Source organism: Trichosurus vulpecula, chromosome 2 (genome assembly GCF_011100635.1).
Source record: "Trichosurus vulpecula isolate mTriVul1 chromosome 2, mTriVul1.pri, whole genome shotgun sequence".
Lineage (NCBI taxonomy): Eukaryota > Metazoa > Chordata > Mammalia > Diprotodontia > Phalangeridae > Trichosurus > Trichosurus vulpecula.
The window spans coordinates 16,867,734-16,883,621 of NC_050574.1; the positions used below are offsets into that span (position 1 = coordinate 16,867,734).

At 46.6% G+C, this 15,888-nt stretch overlaps 1 pseudogene; it reads right to left on the reverse strand.

The window, feature by feature from the left end:
* Positions 1-940: 940 nt before the first annotated feature.
* LOC118835347 lies at positions 941-6,704 on the reverse strand (annotated as a pseudogene).
* Between the last annotated feature and the right edge of the window lie 9,184 nt (positions 6,705-15,888).

Consider the following 15,888-nt stretch of genomic DNA (forward strand, 5'->3'; position numbering starts at 1 on the left):
CAGGGGCAGCCATGTGCTCATGGCTACATGTAGGCCAGGTAGAAGACACAACATTCACTCCACCCCTTGCTTAAGTGAGGGTAGTCAGAAGGATTTAAATTAAATAGCAACTTTTAAAAAAATCTTTTTTTATAATAAACTCTTGTGGTCACTGTGTAGTTTGCCTATCTAATGTAAATAGAGGATGGGCCAGAGTAGATATTTTCCCATAATTCTCATGAATTAGAGTGCCATTAGTTGCATACTCTTGGATCAATACTGAATCAGGCCCAGCACCTGTTGCTACCAGGGGTCACAGAGAGCCTAGGCTATCGGAGAGGGAAGAGTTTAAGCTCAGAGCTTATAGGTAGGCATGCAGTAGATAGAGTACCAGGACTAAAGTCAGGAAGACCTGAGTTCAAATCTAACCTCAGGTACTTCCTAGTTGGGTGACCCTGGGAAAGTCATTTAAGTTCCATTTGTTTCAGTTTCCTCATCTATAAAATAGGGGTGAGACAGCACCTACTTTCCAGGATTGTTGGTGAGGATCACAATGAGATAATATATGCAAAGTGCTTAGCACAGTTCCTGACATATTAAGTGCTATATCGACGTTAGCTATCGTCATCATTGTATTATTCCTGTTTCGCTTCCTCTGGTGAGCAGTGGGGTGGTTGGTGGCTTGAGTGTAGACCCACTCAGTAGGCAGATTATCTTATACTTCCTTACTGGTGAATTCATTGATAAGCTGGAAGCCTGTTAATTAATTTTTTTTTGGTAGGTTGCAGAAAGTGGAAGATGAGCTCATGTAGGCTACTGGTGCTACCTCTGAGACCCACCAAGGACAGACACACACAGCCTGGCTGCTGCCACAACAGGAATCAATTTACTGGGTACTTACTATAATGGGAAAAGATCTACCACCTGGGTCAATGTTTGGGACAGGCTCTGCCCTCAGAAAGCAGAGGCTGAATGGGGAGGGGCCTCTGCCTCCTGGAGTCCCCTGGGCTTGGGTGGAGCTCACCGCAGGGCAGCATAGAGGCTGGACTCCCCTGGTCCAGAGAGGGGAGGGTCCTCGGCCCCACCCTGGAGGCTGTGGATGTTCAGCTAGGCGTAGGTCACTTCTTGAGGGTCTTCCTTTTTGGGAGCCTGGCAAGAGGGGAGGAAGGAATGCAGTGGGACATGGGTCAGGAGGGCTGAGGAGGGCAAGCCTGTCCCTCCCTGTTCCCTCCAGGAGAGATCCATAAGTGACTCACAGCAGTGTGCTCTGTCTGCCTGTCATCATTCACAGCAGCATCTGGAGACAAGAAGAGAAAGCATGAGAGGCCAGGACCCTGGCTCTGCCCAGGACCAGGCTCTTCCCTCTGACACTCCAGGTCCCCCTGCCCCTGCCCCTCTCACTCACATGGTGTCTCCTCCAGGGGAGTCCCCTCTGGGTCAGAGCTGGGGAGCAAGAAGGCACAGAAAGTTGAGGTGGAAGGTCCAAGAAGGTGAATGGAATCACTGAAGAGGGATTCAGGGGGAATCACTGTATATCTAGGGCCTCTACCTTCTCAGAGTCTCCTTAATTTCTGTCTCTTTGTCCCTTGTCTCTGCAAGGAGAGTCAGGGTCAGACTCTGAACCCAGGGGGTTCAGCCAGTGTCCCATTGGGCTTTTGGCCAAAGTCATCCCAAGCCCCAAGAACTTACTGACTCTGGCCTGACTTTGGCTGCAGCATTGAAGGAGGAAGAAGAGAAGGAAGAGGAAGAATAGGATGATGGATGCTAAGATGCCCATCAGGAGATTTGCTGTAAGCCTAGGGAGACCTTGGTGTGGAGATCAAGGCACAGGGGACAGTGTTAACACTATCATGGTACTTGGCAGTGTATCCTCCCCATTGTGAGTGGGGGTGGGAGGATTCAGTCCCCAGTTTGAAGGAGGAGTTAGCAGTTCTTTTTAGGTTCCCTTTCTTTGGACAACCCCCAGAGTGGGGATAGGCAGAGGAGGTGTTCAAGGGGAAGTGATGGGTAATTAAGGAAATTCCAGGATTTGGGGGGGGCAGGGAGGAGGGAGAAATCAACCCTCAATTAACATCCATCTCAAGGCCTCCCTTTCCAGGCTGGTATGAGAATCTTCTATTTACTCATCAAAGAGCAGGTCAGAATGCTTTGGAGTAGAGGTTCCTGGGAATGAGGAAGGAAGTATGGTTAGGGAACCAGCAGGGCCAGCATAGAGACTGCCTAGTCTGGTAGTCAGGAGACTTGGGTTCCATTGACTGGATGACAAGTCTGGACCCATTTTTGGACCTCACTTTTCCATTTGTAAAAAAAAGGTGGGAAGGGGAGGGGCTGGACTCCATCATCAATGGCCTGACATTGATGTGGTCTGATTCCTACAAGTACTTATTCATTTATTCGTTCCTTTTCCAAATTTTTCTTCTATAGCTCTCATTTCTTTAACAATTTTTTTCCCTCTAGTACTCTGATCTAATTTGGAAAGACATTTTAAACTCTGTTTTTAAAAATTCTTGCTTCATTTCTTCCAGAGATTCTTGTTGTCCAAGATGTGTTTTTCTCTGAGGTTTTATAAAATGTTTTGGAGTCAATCTATTTTTCCGAGTTTCTGTCTTGAGTCTCCCCAACACCATAATACATTTTTATGTATTTTTGTTTGTTTCCTTGTCCATTCTTCTGGCCCATTTTTTTGGACTTCAGATTTAATGTTAGAGCTAGGCTCTGCAACCTTTTAGAGGGAAGGTCTGGGTTGATCCTAACGCTGCTTTCTTGGAGTGTTGAGTATTGACAGATTCCAAGACCTTGGAGACAACTAATGCTGGGGTGGGGAGCTACCAGCTTTCAACACTCCCCAAGTCTGTTCCAAGGCAAAGTCTGATCACTGTCCCACTGGTCTGACCTCTGCAAGTTCTTGAGCTGGATTTGGGTCTGAGCAAAAGACCTGTGGGCTTGCCCAGTTTGGAGTTTCAATAGATGCTGGAATCCACCCCTGTCAGCCAGCTGGGAGGTTCTGCTGGGTCAGAACGACACAGCTGTTGATTTCTCCTTGGCCCAGGATTCCTGTTCTGGTTATTCCACTGTGGGTTTCAGACTGGGCTGGAAGCTGGTGCTCCACCCCTGGTGCTTCTGAACCTGCTCCTCACTCAACACCTAGATGAGGACCTGTCTTCCATCATCCTGGGGGTGGGTGACCTCTCTGGAGAGCCCTGGGTCCATGATCCAGCACGAGGTAGTGAGGAACAGAGCTGCTGGTTGGCAGCTGTTCCTGTACCTCACCTGAGTTTAGACCCCTCTGAACTGGATCTGAGACCTCTTCTTTCCCTTGTACCCAGTCTCTTCCTGTGTTGGAATGTTCCGTGCATTTCACTCCTGGCCTGACCTGTCCCCAGTGTCCACAGACCTCTCCATCCATTTCTCTGTGTCAATCTAGGCCAAAAAATCACTCATTTTACTTCTTCTAATTGGTCTGCCATCTTGGTTCTGTCTTCTCTTGAGTTCTAAACCTATGTCACTACCTGCTATTGGACATTTTGAAGCGAATATCTGACAAGCACCTCATCATCAACATATCTGAGACAGATCATCTGCTTTATCCCTCAATCCTCCCTTCTTCTAAATTTTCTTATTCCTGTGGAGGGGACCACCCTCCTCCCCATTGACCTGAGTCACAACCTCATCTCTTCCCTCTTCCTCACCCTGTGCATCCAAATAGCTGTCAAGCTTTGTTCTTTCTACCTCATCCCCTTCTCCCCACTCACCTAGCCAGGCTCTCATCACCTCTTGACTGGATCCTTGGGTTGGTCTCCCTGCCTCAAGTCTCTCCTTTCTCTAATCCACCCCCTTTGGCTGCTAAAGTGATTTTTCCCAAGTATAGATCAGACATTCTCCTCCCTTACTCATTAAACTGCTGTTTCTCCCTATTATCTTTGGGATCAAATTTAAACTCCTCTCTTTGGCACTTAAAGCTCTCTATAGTCTCTCTACCCTCGCTATAATCAGGTCAAATTATCCTTATTACTCTTTCTGCCATAGGACCCTTCATCCCCTGCCCGTGTCCTTGGGCAAAGGCTGTTCTTGACTCCTGGAATGTTCTCCTTCCTCACTTCTACCTCTTATACTCTCTAGTTCCTTAGAGGCGGTCCAAGAGCCAACTTCTTAATGAGGACTAATGCTCTCTTTTCCCAGCTAATAGTCACCTCCCTTCCAATTCCCTTGTCTTTTATTATGTATATATTTTACATATTCGAGAGGCAGTGTGGAATGGTGGGAGAGGGCTGGCCTCAGAGCCAGGAAGATCTGTGTTCAAGTCTTGACTCTGAGTCTTCCTGGCTGGGTAACCCTGGGTAAGTCACTTAATGCACTCAGTGCTTCTAGCAACTCTTTGTAGACTAGAAGCTGTAGAGAAGGTGGCAACCTGCACTGGTAAAGGATATTTCCTCATCTGGGAGCTCTCTATACCAATGAAATCATAGGTTTAGTCTTCACTGCCTTGCTCAATGCTGTTCCTCCCTCCTCCAGGGTTTTACCCAAACACCTTCCTCCTAACCCTTAGAGGACCGGATCTCCCTTCTCTCTCCCCAAATCTCCTGGGACCCTTTCTTCTGCTCCGTTGGGCTCCCTTGGGACAGGGTTCTGTCCCTGGGACAGAGAGGGGCACTGAAGATGGCTGAGACCCACCCCTTCCCCATTCCCAGACACCCAGTTTGGGTTGCGGTTACTCACGACTTGTCGGATCTGGTTCTCTGGGAATTGGGAAGCTGCAGTCTTCAGGAGTGTCTGGGACTGTGGTAAGAGGACAGGCAGCCTAACTTGTCCTGCCTTCCCCCTCCCCATCCAGGCTGTCCCTCCTGAATCTTCCTGTAAGTTCCCCCTTTCTTGGTCCCATTAGATACCCTATCTTCTCCTGGGGGAGCAAGGAGGAGAGTAGGGCAGGTGAGGTGTCCTCCACCCACCCTTAGGCTGTTAGACCCTGTTCTCTTTCCCTTCTCTCTTCCCTGTTTCCTGCCCAGGATGCCCCTAGGAGTCCTGGGGCACAGTCCCCTAACTCCCCAGGGCTGAGCATAGAACTGCCAGTCTGGGGCCAAAGATAGCTAGGGGGCATTGGGAGAGGATAGGAGAAGGGGCCATGTTGGGGATGTCTCACCTGTGATCCTGAGGACCAGGGGTTTGCTGGGGGCTGACCACACATACGGGAAGTCACTAAGAAAAGTGTAACATTGGTAAGTTCCCCCATGATCAGCTGTCACAGCTGGGATGGAGAAGTTGGCCCCAGTCCTCCATTCATAATGAGGGGTCACCTTGTCTACTTGGTCTTTAGACATCATGAAGCCATCCAGGTCATATAAAGACTGACAGTGGAAGGTCACTGTCTGCCCTGGGGCCACCACAGAGCTGGGTATGATGGAGAGGATGGGTTTGTCATACCAGCCTGGAACAAGGAGACCCTGGTGTTACAGGGGAGCACTCCTACTCCATGCCTAGGTCAGAGCTCGAAGGGAGAGTTGTGCCATGTGATGTCCATCCCTCTCCCCCCAACTCTGGAATGATGGCCACGAGCCTTGGAGGCTCAGACTCTTGATGGCTACCCATTCTAGGTTCTGAGTTGAGAATACAATCTCTACTGTGGCCCTAGATAAGGAAGTGTGTGTGTGTGTGTGTGTGTGTGTGTGTGTGTGTGTGTGTGTGTAGACCTGGGGGCAAACTGGGGAGGGGATGAATTTAGTGAGGACTGAGCCCTGGCTGAAGGGTGGGGGCCGGGGCTGGGGGGGGGGCTCTCTGCCTCACCTGTCATAATCAGCATCAGGAGGTCACTGGACTCTGACCAGCCAGATGAGGTCCCATAGTGACATTGGTAAAGACCAGCAGCTTCTATTCTCATTTTCCCCAGAAAGAATGAAGCTTTATTCCCATTAGAGTAGGACAACATAAACCAAGAGCTTCCCACTTTCTCCAGCTTATAACCTAAAGCCTCAGAAGGGCCCTGACACCAGAAGGTCACAGGTTTCCCCTCAGGCATCAGGTGATCTGGCTTTGCCCAGAGGGAGGGTTTGGGCAGTAGATCTGGAAGGAAGTTAAAGCTTGGAGTTCCAGAGAGTTCCAATGCTGCCCTTGCCTCTTGCCCCCAGGCCCCTCCCAGAGTCACCCCAGTAGGTTATCCCAGACCCTCCAGTCTATCTTTTCCTTCTGGTGGGCAATGCCCCAGGGGATGCTGTCAGTGCTGAGACAGGGGACAGGTGAGGGGAGAGAAGAGAGAGAGAGAGAGAGAGAGAGAGAGAGAGAGAGAGAGAGAGAGAGAGAGAGAGAGAAGGCGGGGGGAGAATGGGAGGGGGTTGGGGAAGGGGAGAACTCACAGTCCTGAGCCTTGATCCTCCAACTCAGACACAGTCCTGTCAGAAAAGGACCCATTAGCCCTGCCCAGAATCTTCAGCCTTCCTACCAAGATGGGAGGTGGGGGGAGGAGCAGGGTGCAGACTGAGGGTACGGGACCTTGGGGGGTGGGCTGCTGGACACCAGGGCACCCAGGTGGGAGTTCTAGCCCTGGGTGAGACCACAGGGGAGTCACTTCTTCACTCTGGGCTTATTTCCTTCACTGTAAAGTGGGGGAGAGAGGGGAAGGACCCGATGGTCACCCAGGCTGCTCCCACCCTTGATAGCCCCATATCAGGAACCTGGGATTCTCCCTTCCCAGGACTCACCAAGGCACAGAAGGGCAGGGAGCCAGGGAGACATGGTGACCCCAGGGCTGGACTGAAGGCTGGTGGCCCAGCATGGGGATGGAAAAAGCCTAGCCATGAGTTTCCTGTGGCCACCCCCTTCCTCACTCCTCCCTCTCTCATTGCTTGGAGGAGTGGCTGCTTCCTCTTTACAGTTTACAAGTCAGATGAGGGAGGGCCCTGGGGATCTGACTGTCTTAAAGGACTATATGGGTCCCATTAGAACCCAGGCATTGGGGCATCAGGAAAACCCAGTGGAGATGAGGGTCTGCCTCACATCACTGTGGGTCCTCGGTCTAGTTTACGTCCCCCTCTCTGCCTCAATTTCCCCTCTATGTAGTAGGTGGGCATTGACTTCAGAGAACTCTAAGAACCCTCTTTATTCTAGGTTACTCAGATTCTTGACCTACTCATCAAAACAGAGTCCTCACCAGCCTCAAGGCAATCTGTAGCACGACCAGTTCCAGACTGACCACATGAACCCAACTCTCTGGCTCTATCCCTGGGCCTGCTTTTGTTCTACTCTTGATTACGGTTCATCGAGTCCCTGCCTTGCCCTCTGTCCTAAGCTCCATCACTCCAACTGCCTGTTGGACACCTTGGGCTGGATGTCCTCAATCTCAAACTCGATGTGTCCTAAACCGAATCCCTCTTTCCTCTCAAACCTTCCCCACTTCTAAACTTTGCTCTTTCTGTTGAGGGAACCACCATTGTTTCAGAACCCCAGCCTCCCAGCCTAGGACTCTTCCTCCACCCCACACTAGCTCTCAGTCTCCAAAGTCAATCTCTTGACATGCTTTTCCAGCCTCTCTCTAAGAGCTCCTTCTCTCCTCTGCCCCTGCCCCCACACTGGTGCAGATCCTCATCTCACACCTAGACCACTGCCATAGTTGCTGCCCAGTCTCCCTGCCTCAAGTCTCTCCCCACTCTAGTCCATCCTCCACTCAGCTTTCAAAGTGATTTTCCTAAAGCCCAGATCTCACTTTGTTACAGTCCCTGCTATTCAGCAACTCCATTGGCTTCCTGTCACCTTCATGATCCAATATAAATCCCTGTCTGCTGTTTGAACACGTTCTGTTTTCTTGAAATTTAAACCCTTCCTACCTCCTACACTCTGCAATCCAGAGACACTGGTGTCCTTGTTGTTTCTCCAACAAGACACTCCTGTTTCCCAGGCTTTTTCTTTATCTTCCTCATCTCCTCCTCCTGGCTTCTCTGGCTTCCTCCAAGTCCCAGCTAAAACTCTCCTTCTACAAGAAGCCTTAACCAATCCCCTTTGATGCTAGTGCCCTCCTCTGTCAATTATTTCCAACTTATCCTAAATAATAATTAATATTAATAATTAATTAATATCAATAATAATTTTTTGTATTTGTTTGTTTTATCTAATTATTTGCAAGTTGTCTTTTCCATTAGCCCATATACTCCTTGAAGACAGGGACTATCTTTTACCTTTCTTTGCGTCCTAAGTTCCTGGCATAGTGCCTGGTATATAGTAGGTGCTTAATAAATACTTATTGACTGTCTCATGTTTCTTTGTGTTTCTTTTTGTGTTTTTAAAAAAATATCTACCCCCCCCTGTCTTTTTACAAAAAATGGCAGCAGAGTCAGGATCACTAAATACATATTAAGCACCTACTATGTGTCAAGTACTGTACTAAACACTGGAGATACAAAGAAAGGGCAAAAGACCATCCTCACCCTTAAGGAAGGGAATAAGGATACTCTATCCTTGGTGGGGAATAATGAGGTGAATTCCTGGTGCGGGTGGGAGAAGCTATCTGATGTTCCCCACTTCCCCCTTCTACAATTGGGGGTGTAGAAGGAATTCTGATTTTTATAATAATCAATATGATATATGTAACGAATATACTAATAGATTAGATTTTGCAGAATTGCATTTTCCAGCTTGTGTGACAGACTCACAATGCACATTGAACTGATCAATCAAACCTTGACAAGGCTCACAGTCACTGGCATCCTTCTCCCTGGGTACCTGAAGTGAAGCCAATCCAAGACTGTAGAGCCCATTTCTGTCACAGAACTCTGGTTCTGTACTCTAGGGGAAGTGGTCACGACCCCCAAAGACTTGACTCCAGAATTGTTGTATTGTGGGACTTCCTCATGGGAAACCACTAAATGATTGTTTGTAATCTGCCTTCCCCCTCTTTCCCAAGTTGTGATTTAAATATATAACCAGCACTTTCCCTTCAGCTGAGAGAACATTCCTCATTCTGAAACTGATTAATTAAACTACATGATTACTGGCACTCCCATCCCTAGGCAGGATTTGTTTGTCTCTGAGAATTCTCAGGTTAGAGACTGGCTCAGTAAAAACAGGGGATAGAGGGTCCCCAGGGACATGAGGAGCTGAGGGGATGTGAGTCACAGTTGATTTTTTCTTGTAGAATGATGCCTGTCTAGAGATCTTGAAATCCAGGAGGCCAATCAGGTGGGAAATGATGACCATGTATAAGTGATTGTGCATTTGTGAGTGTGTTTTGTGTGTATATATATGTGGAAGTGGAAGGGAAGGGGGAGAAATGAATGAAGGAGTCTCCTGTCCAGGTACATGAAACTTCATTTGGGACTTTCAAAGCACCTTCTCCACCTACCCCAAATTTTGTGGGTTTGACTCCTGCCCACTAGCTGAGGATTAAAAATATCTGGGTTAAGAATCAGTGCCTAGGGGATGCCCCAGGAAGAAGCCTGGGAGGCAGGAAGACCTTCCAGGTGACCATTTTTTTTCCTTTCTCTGTCTCCCCTTATTATTTTTGGAGAGGGGAAGGCAGGGCAATTGGGGTTAAGTGACTTGCCCAAGGTCACACAGCTAATAAGTGTGTCAAATATCTGAGGCCGGATTTGAACTCAGGTCCTCCTGACTCCAGGGCCAGTGCTCTACTCACTGTGCCACCTAGCTGCCCCTCCCCTTATTTTTGAATTTCATTTTTTGTATTTTTAAACTTGATGAATCCCAACCAATGTTATCACCCATCCTCCCAGTCACTCAGGGTTCCAACCTTGACTCCTCATCTTCCTTCAGATCCATATAAACAATGAGTCAGAAAATCTTATCATCTCTATGATGATTGACGCATCCCTCTCATCCAGTCTTTCTCTCCATGCACTTGGCTACCACCCTGGTGCAGGCCCTCATCCTCTTACCCCTGGACTATTGCAGTAGTTGCTGGGGCAGGGGCAGGGGCAGGGGTAGGGGTCTGTCTGCCTCCAGTCTCTCCCCACTGCAGTCCATCCTCTATCCAGCCACCAAAGGGATTTTCCCCAACTGCAGATCTGACCATACAGTCATATGACCATATTACTTTCCTCCTCAATGAACTCTGGAGGCTGTCTGTGACCTTTAGGATCAAATTGAACTTCCTGTTTTCCACTTGAATCCCGTCACAAGCTGAGCTAGCCTACCTTTCCAGCCTCCTTAAGACATTATTTCCCTCTCCACACTCTGCAGAAGACTGCTTGAAGGACCCAGGGATATTTAATCTGGGGAAGAAAAGACTCAAAAGGACTATGAGGGCTATCTTCAAGTAGTCAAAGGGCTATGTTCCTCAAGAATGTTGCACATGTCACTGGGAAGGGGGATTTTCTGGCCCTGGGAATATCTGTCAGTATGGATCACAACCAATTCCAAATCCATCTTGATAGCATAATAGCAAACTGGGTCTCACTATCTGGACATCCTGAAAATCCATACCCTTTGTACAGAAGATTACAAGAAGATACATGGAAAAAATACATTTCTCCCCCTGTGGATTCCTCAAATAGTACAGAATCCAAGCAGTTCAACCTCTAGTATAGAAGTTCTCAGGGCTACCCCTCCAACTTGGCTTTGAACATTGGACACAGAGTAATTACTTTAAGTTCAAGGTATTCCTAAAACTCTAACTGATGAGCCCCCACCAATGGGCTTACTTTTCACTAGTCAACCAGAAGATAAAATCAGCTTAAAATTAAAGCAATTGAAATTGAAATTGAAATGACACATTAAGAAAAATTGCTGATGAGGTAAAAGGAAGAGAGGAATTCCCTCCTCCCTTGCTGCATTCTTCAAAAAGCAAAAAGAAAAGCCAAAGACTGAACTCTTCTTCCAAAGTTATCTCTCTTCTTGCCTCAAATCCACAGTAGGATTGCTAACAAGGTTGGTACTTTCATTCTTAAATTCACCTAGCTATCCCCATCCTTTGGGAAGTCCATTGTCTCTTTTGATTTTCAGTTTACTTTCCAGAGCTTTTCATATACAAATTGTCCATCCACTACTCACCTTTTTAACTGGTGTAAATTTGACACAAACTTTTTGAAAGCCCTAGAATCTTAGTAATTTCAGCAAGTCAATCAAAGGACTCATTAGCTTCATTTATGTATGTACACATTGTCTCCCAATTAGATATGTTAGAATGTAAGCTCTTTGAGGGTGTCAACCATTACTGAGTTCATTCTTAGAAAGACAAACAAAATTAAGCTTCATGTGTATGTTTATTTCTCTCAAAGCTTTCAGAACATGCATATAGAGATACGCATGGGAGTTCATTGTAGACAAGGAACCCAAAGATGGACAGACAAAGGGGATTTTATATCTTCAGAGGAATTTTCTTAATTCGATAGTTTGTAAATACAATAGGATAGGAGAAGTGTTAAAGTGTTAATTGAAATTATAAATCCAGGATATCTGCACTTCTTCTATCAACATGACATGATATAACAAAACATAGCATACGTCCATAAAATGCTGTAGCCAGAATGGACTTTGTTTTCTTTGAATGACTCAGCTCGCCTCGTTGAGCTTCCCTGGACGCTGGGGCTTGCTCTTCCGGGGCAGGACCAGAGCTTCCTGTGTGATGAGTCGTGGCGCTGGCTGAGGGGAGGTGTGTTAACGTGGTCTACGCTGGTGGAGGGGCCAAGTCAAGAACCAATCGGCCCTGGTCGTTCAGGCGGCGCTTGATGATGTCAAAAACTCTATAAGAGGGGAGAGGACAGCTTGAAGATCCTCCTTTCCTTTTCCGGTTGGAGCCAGAGACACCTACAGCCGAAGCTGAGCTGCCGGTAGCAGAGCTGACTAGAGGCTAGTGGGTAATCTTCTTACCGTAGAGGGGAAGCATGTATACAATTTTGCCTTATACCATCTCGCTTCTCTGTGGCCTTCTGATTACCCTTGTAAGGCGGACTTATTGGGCCTGGAAGCTTTTGATGAAAATATCAAAATGGGGACACTGGTTTGTGGGCTTGTTATTGTGGAGTGTAAATACATGCTTTAGTTCTCCTGCCTTCTGCCTAGAGAATTCTTTATATCCTGCAGTTCCGGACCTTTTAGGCACATATGAGATTCTCTTTGAAATCATAAATTCTGCCTTCCTAATATATTTGGCGACGAGGTGGATGGGATCGCTAGATATGAGATCTCTGTTCAGAAGCAGAAGAACTTCAGAGGAAGAGATGAATATCCCAGGGTGGGAGGATCCATTTTATTCCTCCTTAGCAAAGGAATTGGCTAAAAAAGCCGGACCCTGTGAAAACTGGGAACCAAGGCTACAGAGAGGAGATCCTAAGGATTTGGAAAGGTGTTTACAAGAGGTTGGGATTCAGTCAGGGGCATCACTATCTAGGCAAAGCTGGATAGTGTTATCAGCCTACCGGCTAGTGTATGAAAGATTGAGATTAAGTGAAAGAGATGGGGGCACTCCTACCCCACAGCAAGAAGGGGAATCTCAGATAGCAGGAGAACAAATTGCTGCTCAAGAACCCACTGACTCAGATGAGAACTTTTCTATTAATGTGGCTAGGAGCAACAGGAGGCCAAATAAGCCAAGAGTGCATCCCAACTCAGCCCAGACCAAGCCTGACTGCCTGCTTTGTCCTTGCCATGGTGGCAGGGGAAGCAAGTGGGGGGAAAATGAGACAGTGTTAGGGGCTGAGAGAGAAAATGCTACTAGGGTTCAGGACATCCCTCGCACAGAGAATGGGAGATGGTTAAATACTCAGGCAAGCGTTCGTCCCGTAGAGAGGAGGAGGACAGAAACCCGAGGTGGCAATTTAGTTATGAGGGAATTTCAGGAAGATTTCTCACCACAAGAGGTCACAGATATTTTGAGTAGATTCAGCCAAAGAGTAGGAGAACCATTAATATCTTGGATGGTAAGGCTCAGTGATCAAGGGGCCGGTGGAATATTAGTAGATAAGAAGGACTGTATGAGATTCATAGGTATCAGCCACGATCCTCTAGTTCAGCAAGCTTTTAGGGAACATCATCAGTGAGGAGATGATGCTAGCAGGACTACTCTGTTGGCATTAGCTGCTGCGGGATGCAATAAGAGATATACTAATGATTCTATGTGGCCCACTGAGCACAGACCCTGGTATTCACTTAAATATTGTATCATGAGACTAAAGGAGGAGGTAATGAAGACTGCTATTATGACAGGAACTGCAGACAAATATTACAATGATCCCATAGGAATCCCTCATAGGAATTTAATAATTAGGACAGCTCCCCCTGCTTATAAACAACTAATTTTGAATCTGTTACTTGGGGAAGTAGGGACCCATCTTACAGAGGTGATAAATAAGATTTTACAGTTACATGACTTAGGAGACTGGGGAAGGGATAGATCTCGAGAGAGAAGGGTGAACAGCCAGCAAACTTGGCGCCAAAATGGAGTGACAAGAAAAGAAATGTTTACTGCTCTATTGAGAGCAGGGGTAGGTTTTGAAATGATAGATGGCATTCTAACCAATGAATTGTGCAGGATGTACCGAGATAAAGGACTCGATAACAGGAGAGATAGGGAAATAAGAACTGCTCCTGCAAATGCTACAGATGGTGAACCTTCATACCCAAGTGAATCACATGCCAGGGAATACTAGGAAACAGGCCAGGCCCCAGCCCAAATTAAGGAAATACGTAAGCTGGATTGCAGACCTCACATTAACTTGACCATATATTGGAAAAATGGGTCAAGTACAGTAACTAGGGCATTAATAGACACTGGGGCCGAGGCCACCCTTATCTATGGGAATCCAGACAAATTCAGCCATGGAACTCCTATTACCATCACAGGACTAGGAGGGACTGAAATATCAGCCAGACAAGTTAAATTGATGATGAAAATTGGACAGTTGCCCAAGAAAGAATATAGTGTGGTTATTGTGCCTATTCCTGAATACATCATTGGAATAGACATTTTGAAGGGTATGACCTTAAATTTACCCGAAGGGAAATACCAATTTGCTGTGAGGAAAATAGGCATTAATGCAGTCTTAGTGGGGAAAATCAAGATGGATCCAATCACTTTGCCCAAACCTTCCCAAGTAATTACTTTGAGGCAATATCGTGTGCCAGGTGGGCAAGATGAAATTGCCAACACTGTAAGAGAATGTGTTGAGGCAGGAGTGTTAGTCCCTACAACTACTCAATGGAACAACCCTGTCTGGCCAGTCCGAAAGTCAGATGGGACATGGAGGATGACAGTAGATTATAGACAGCTGAACAAAGTGACTCCTCCCTTGTATGCTGCTGTTCCAGACACGGTTACTTTAATAGAGAGAATACAAAAACATGAAGGGACTTGGTATGCAGTTATTGATTTGGCCAATGCCTTCTTTACGATCCCAATAGACCCCAAGCAATGGAACCAGTTTGCTTTTACTTGGCAAGGCCGACAGTATACATTTACACGCCTGCCACAAGGATATATTCATAGCCCAACTATTTGCCACAGGATTGTAGCTGAGCATTTGGATGAATTAAAGCTACCTGGTGTACAGCTTACACATTACATAGGTGACATCATGATACAGGGAAAGAATATAAAAGAAGTGGAGGAGAGTTTAGCATTATTAATTGACCATATGAAAAGCAAAGGATGGGAAATCAACCCCGCAAAGGTTCAAGGGCCAGCTCAAACTGTAAAATTCTTGGGGATACAGTGGAATAGAGGACTGTGAGAAATTCTCCCACAAGCTCGACAAAAAATTCAGGATTTTCCCACCCCTACTAATAAGAAAGAGGCCCAAAAGTTCATAGGGCTATTTGGTTATTGGAGACACCACATCCCACATTTGGGACAGATTTTAAAACCCTTGTATAAAGTCACCAGAAAGAAATATGAATTCGATTGGGGCCTTGAACAAAGTAGAGCTTTTGAGGAAGCAAAGGCTGCTATACAATTAGCTCTGGACTTATGGCCTATGCAAAATGGGCCAGTGGAGTTACAACTGACTGTACAAGATGACTATGCAAATTGGAGTCTGTGGCAAAAACAACAGAGCCGAAGTGTACCTTTAGGCTTTTGGTCAAGGAAACTGCCCTCATCTGGAGTGCAGTATACACCTTTTGAGAAGCAGCTGTTAGCTGCATATTGGGCTTTAGTAGAAACTGAGCAACTAACCCTGGGTCATGAAGTGATATTAAGGCCTAGAATTCCAATTATGACTTGGGTAATGAGTACCCCAGCTTCTCACAGAATTGGACATGCACAAGAGGCAAGCATAATCAAATGGAAGTGGTATATTCAGAATAGGTTCAGAGCAGGCAAAAGTGGAGTTTCTGCTTTACATGAATCGGTGGCGAACATTGGCACTGAGAGAAATGAAAAACCCCTTGAATCTAAGCAGCAGATGATGCCATCCGTAGTGAAATGGAATAATGGGTATGATGGACTAAATGTAGAACAGAAGAAACATGCTTGGTTTACTGACGGGACAGCAAAATACTTAGGACAGAAGAGACATTGGAAAGCAGTAGCCTATAACCCCTGTACTAGGCGAACTCTGGAAAGTTCTGGGATAGGGGGAAGTAGCCAATATGCTGAACTGATGGCAGTACATCAGGCCATCAGAATGGAGAAGGGAGGACAGTGTCATATATTTACTGATTCATGGGCGGTAGCTAATGGATTAGCTACTTGGATGCCTATATGGAGGAATCAGAATTGGGAGATTCATGGCAAACAAGTTTGGGGTAAAGAGTTATGGGAAAATATATGGGACATGTCTTTGGTTACGAATTTGTCAGTTTTTCATGTTGATGCTCACGCGACCCTGACCACACCAGAGCGTGAGTACAATGCACACGCGGATCGACTAGCAAAGATTGCCACTGAATGTATTGTCCCTACTCCAACTCCAACTGATGACTTAGCCTTAGCGAGATGGGTCCACCAGACCACCGGCCATTTAGGGGTCCAGGCCA